The sequence below is a fragment of the Bubalus kerabau genome, chromosome 16, assembly GCF_029407905.1.
Source record: "Bubalus kerabau isolate K-KA32 ecotype Philippines breed swamp buffalo chromosome 16, PCC_UOA_SB_1v2, whole genome shotgun sequence".
In the NCBI taxonomy this organism is placed as follows: domain Eukaryota; kingdom Metazoa; phylum Chordata; class Mammalia; order Artiodactyla; family Bovidae; genus Bubalus; species Bubalus kerabau.
The window spans coordinates 20982060-20988059 of NC_073639.1; positions in this window are offsets into that span (position 1 = coordinate 20982060).

The window sequence follows — 6000 nt, forward strand, 5'->3', positions numbered from 1 at the left end:
CAGTCGCATACCCTGGCACAGGTAGAATACCACCAAAGTCTCCAACGGTGGGTGGGGGGCGGGGAGGGGCGTGCGTATGAGGGGAGCCGGTATTTGCTGGCAGGTCCCTGGTGGCTCAGTCGATACAGAATCTGCCTGCTATGCAGGAGACCTGGGTTCGATCCCTGGGTTGGGAAGAGCCCTTGGAGGAGGGCATGGCAGCCCACTCCAGTATTCTTGCCTGGAGATTCCACGGTCAGTGGAGCCTGGTGGGCTGTAGTCCACAGGGTTGCAAAGAGTCAGGCACAACTGAGGGACTAAGCACACACGTGTAGAAGTTAACAATGAGACTCGCCCAAGCCCTCAGACCTTTCTTTTGTGGAAGACATTCCCACTCTGTCCCCTGTGGAAACATCCAGAAGGTCAGATCGTAGTCATGATGCCCCTCCCCCCACAACCTAGGCCCTCATTCTGTGCCTCGCTCCAACGTTCCTGCCTTCTTTGTTCTTAAGGATCATTCACTAAATAGGGGAGAAACCAGAGCCAGTTTTCATTGGCGGGCACAGCCCTTGGTTGCTATGAGCGCTGTACACACAACACAGCTGTCATTGGTATTATAGATCTAACGGGAGCCAAGGGTCTCAAATCTCTAAGGGAAAAAAAAAAAAATTTCAGGACTTTGGAATAACATCAATATCTATAAATAAATGTGAGCTCAGAGAAGTTAATTACAGAATACAAGAACACAACAGTTAGACCCGGGAATAAGATTGGGCCCAGGCCTGGTGTCACACCAGCAAAACCCCTGTGCACCTAACAACACATAGCCTTTCCCGAACAATCGAGAAAATCAGAAGTGGTCCATTTGCCTCATATTACTTTCTTTTTCTGTCTTTTTTGGAATGAGGAGGAGGAGAAAAGGGAGGATGTTATTTAGGGCCAGAGTTTGGGCTGACAATGTTGGGTTTCCCAACCCCTTTGCCAGAGACCCTGGGGCTGCTTCCATAAATGGGCAGGCATCTCCAGACTGCTCAAAAATCTCAGGAATGGAAAGCAAAAAACCCCTGAAAGTTGAATATTATTAGATTGATAGGAAGATCGCTGTTTAGTCAGGGAACACTCCCTGAACAGGAACAGTTCTAATCCGGAGACAGAAATAGGATGGATGCAACCATAGTCTCCAAGCAGGAACATGTGCAAACACACACACACCATCCACAAGGTGGGTCCCAGGGAATGTTGCCTAATTTTAGTTGTGAAAGAAAGCACTTTGCCTTAAGATCCCAATGTGAGGTATTAGGCTCTACACTCATTCTTTCAAAATAAAATTAGTTACAGACTTTGCTGATGGCACAATGGATAAGAAGAATCTGCCTGCCAATGCAGAGAACGTGGGTTCAATCCCTGGACCAGGAAGATTCCACATGCCACGGAGCAACTAAGCCTGCGCACCAACTATCGAGCAGACGCTCTAGAGCCTATGAGCTGCAGCTACTGCAGCCCATGGACCAGAGCCCGTGCTCCATAGCAACTGAAGCCATGGCAAAGAGAAGCCTGAGCATCCCAACTAGAGAAAACTCATGCAAAGATGGGATGGGGAGGGAGGTGGGAGGGGGGCTCAGGATGGGGAACACATGTACACCCATGGTGGATTCATGTCAAAGTATGGCAAAACCACTACACTATTGTAAAGTAATTAGCCTCCAATTAAAATAAATAAATGTATATAAAAAAAAGACCCAGTGCAGGCAAAAATAAACTAAAATTATTTTTAAAAAATTAAAAAGTGAAATTTGTTATGATGTTGTACCTTCCAAAACTGACTCATAGTCAGCAACGTCCCATTCTTGTAGTTCTACAACACTGAGACTTGCTTAACAGGAAGCAGAGGAGTGGATTGTCTTTCCCATATATTATGAGGAATCAGATAGCCAAAGAAAATCTCCAAACTACAGAATACTTAAAAACATTGGACAAAATATTTAAAAATCTTCTTTGAAGTGAAGTGAAAGTTGCTCAGTCATGTCCGACACTTTGCGACCCCATGGACTATACAGTCCATGGATTTCTCCAGGCCAGGATACTGGAGTGGGTAGCCGTTCCCTTCTCCAGGGGATCTTCCCCACCCAGGGATCAAACCCAGGTCTCCTGCATTGCAGGGGGATTCTTTACCAGCTGAGCCACAAGGGGAGCCCTTCTTTGATGAGTAGCTAAATTGGTGGGAAAGTAAGAAAACTTCTTGAAAGCCAGAATTTATAAGAAAATACTACCCAGAGAGGAAACTGGAACTCCAGACCCAGAGGTTCCCCTGGGCAATGTGCTGACCCCTGTTGGTCCAGGGATCCACAAATTCTCTTCTGTGAAGGGCCAGGTCAATATTTCAGGCTTTGTGAGTCACATATGATTTTTGTCACTTTCTTTCATTGTTGTTTTAACAACCCTTTTAAAAGGTAAAACTGTCCTTAGCTCAAGGACACAAAAGCAGTCCACAGGAAGGGTTTGTGTTTCTCCTGAAGGGAACAGGGACAAAGTTCAGAATCAGAGACCATGTCCCCAAATCAGCACCCGCAGTGGCAGATACACTAGGAAAACCTCAGTGGGTAAACTGGAAAAACATGCCTGCAGAAGGAGTCGGGACAGGTGTTTACCAGTGAAGGACTTGGTTCCAGATAAAGTGGGGTGGTTCCTCCCACCCCACTTGTCACCTCAGATGCCCCAACCACAGGCAAGCCCTCTAGTGAGCCCAGGACCAGAATCCAGGTATGAATATATATATTCATTTATGCTATTTTAAAATTACACAAAAGAGTTCCAGAAAAACATATATTTCTGCTTTATTGACTATGCCAAAGCCTTTGACTGTGTGGATCACAATAAACTGTGGAAAATTCTGAAAGAGATAGGAATACCAGACCACCTGATCTGCCTCTTGAGAAACCTATATGCAGGTCAGGAAGCAACAGTTAGAACTGGACATGGAACAACAGACTGGTTCAAATTGGAAAAGGAGTACGTCAAGGCTGTATATTGTTATCCTGCTTATTTAACTTATATGCAGAGTACTTCGTGAGAAAAGCTGGACTGCAAGAAACACAAGCTGGAATCAAGATTGCTGGGAGAAATATCAATAACTTCAGGAGCCTGGTGGGCTGCAGTCCATGGAGTCGCTAGGAGTCGGACACAACTGAGAGACTTCACTTTCACTTTTCACTTTCATGCATTGGAGAAGGAAATGGCAACCCACTCCAGTGTTCTTTCCTGGAGAATCTCAGGGACGGGGGAGCCTGGTGGGCTGCCGTCTATGGGGTCGCACAGAGTTGGACACGACTGAAGTGACTTAGCAACAGCAGCAGATATGCAGATGACACCACCCTTATGGCAGAAAGTGAAGAGGAACTAAAGAGCCTCTTGATGAAAGTGAAAGTGGAGAGTGAAAAAGTTGGCTTAAAGCTCAACATCCAGAAAACGAAGATCATGGCATCTGGTCCCATCACTTCATGGGAAATAGATGGGGAAACAGTGGAAACAGTGTCAGACTTTATTTTGGGGGGCTCCAAAATCACTGCAGATGGTGACTGCAGCCATGAAATTAAAAGACGCTTACTCCTTGAAAGAAAAGTTATGACCAATCTAGATAGCATACTGAAAAGCAGAGACATTACTTTGCCAAAAAAGGTCTGTCTATAGTCAAGGCTATGTCATGTATGGATGTGAGAATTGGACTGTGAAGAAAGCTGAGCACCAAAGAATTGATGCTTTTGAACTGTGGTGTTGGAGAAGACTCTTGGGAGTCCCTTGGACTGCAAGAAGATCCCACCAGTCCATTCTGAAGGAGATCAGCCCTGGGATTTCTTCTGAAGGAATGATGCTAAGGCTGAAACTCCAGTACTTTGGCCACCTCGTGTGAAGAGTTGACTCATTGGAAAAGACTCTGATGCTGGGAGGGATTGGGGGCAGGAGGAGAAGGGGATGACAGAGGATGAGATGGCTGGATGGCATCACTGACTCGATGGACATGAGTCTGAGTGAACTCTGGGAGTTGGTGATGGACAGGGAGGCCTGGTGTGCTGCAATTCATGGGGTCGCAAAGAGTCAGACACGACTGAGCGACTAAACTGAACTGAACTGAACTGAAAATTACACATATAAGTGATATGTAGTATTTTTCTTTCTCTGCCTGATTTATTTCACTAGGCATAATATTCTCTAGATCTGTCCATGTTGCTTCAAATGGTAGTATTTCATTTTTTACAGCTGAGTAATATTCCATTATATATATTTTATGTTATAAATGTATATATGTATGTATGTATATATATACAATGGATAAAGAAGATGTGGTGTGTATATGTGTGTGTGTATATACACCCCACATCTTCTTTATCCATTCGTCCGTTGAAGGACACTTGGATTGTTCACTTGAGTAAGCTATAGTAAATAGTGCTGCTATGAACACTGGGCTGCATATATCTTTTCAAATTAGCATTCTCACTTTTTCTGGATATATACAAATAAAGGTATATACAAATAGAAACAGACTCATGAATATAGAAAATAAGCTGTTGGTTACCAAAGGGGAGAGGGAAGGCTGCTGCTGCTGCTGCTGCTGGTAAATCACTTCAGTCGTGTCCGACTCGGCAGGAAGGGACAAATTAGGACTATGGGATTAAGAAATACAAACTGCTACATATAAAATAGATAAGCAACAAGAATGTACTGTATAGCACAGGGAATTATACCCATTATCTTGTAATAACCTATAATGGAATACAATCTGCAAAAATATTGGATCACTGTGCTATACATCTGAAACTTATATAATATTGTAAATCAACTCTACTTCAATTTTAAAATAATAAAATAAAAATAAAGGGACCTATCTAGTGGTGGAGTGGATAAGAATCTGCCTACGAATGCAGAGGACAGGGTTCAATCCCTGATCTAGGAAGATTCCACCTGCCGTGGAACAACTAAGCCAGTGAGCCAAAACTACTGAGCTGGTGTGCCACGGCTCTGGAAGTCTGCATGCCTAGATGGAGCCTGTGCTCTGCAGCAAGAGGAGCCACCGCAATGAGAAACCCGTACAGAGCGACCAAGAGAGCTCACCACAGCTAGAGAAAGCCTGTGGGCAGCGAACGAAGACCCAGTGGGGCCAAAAAATACATAAGTGAAAATCTTAAAAATAATAAAATAAATTGGCCCAGACTGATAGTTGCACTAAAGTATTTGGTAGAATCAAACTCACATTGTCCCTGGAGAAACAGTCTTAAGTTCAGGCTGCAAAGAAATCCTAACAAACCAAGTTCCAAAGGAATATGGACAATCTCCACCTGACTGGCAGGGCCACAGCCACACTGCATATGTCCCTGGCTCAACCATGTAGCCTCAGGACCCAGGAGGAGTTCAAGGCACAGTTACTAACGACTGGTCTGTCCTGGCCTCGCAGTAAAGGCCCAAAGCAGAAGTACCACGTCTCCCAACTAGAGGGTGCTGTACCCACAGAGCACAACCCTTTAGCCCAAAGACCCTAGTCCAGGCCAGCATTATTAATGCAACACATAGCATGTGAGAAATTGCTGCTTCTGACTCCGAAAAACTAAGCCCACAATGACCTTCAAGGAATACATAATGTTTACGATCAATGGTAAGGACTTGAGTGTCAGACTCGGTTGCATGTTCCTGCACCAGGCATTCAGCTAGTGTCAGGGCCTACAGACACCATATGGTGTGTCCTACACCTAGTGAGTGAAGAAAGTGCTGTCATTATGCCCATTTTATAAGTTCTAATAGTGAAGCTTAGGAGGTAACATATCCAGGATCAGTTCAGTTCAGTCACTCAGTCATGTCCGACTCTTTGCAACCCTATGTACCGCAGCACGCCAGGCCTCCCTGTCCATCACCAACTCCTAGAGTTCACCCAAACCCATGTCAATTGAGTCGGTGATGCCATCCAACCATCTCATCCTCCATCGTCCCCTTCTCCTCCTTCCCTCAATCTTTCCCAGCATCAGGGTCTTTTCC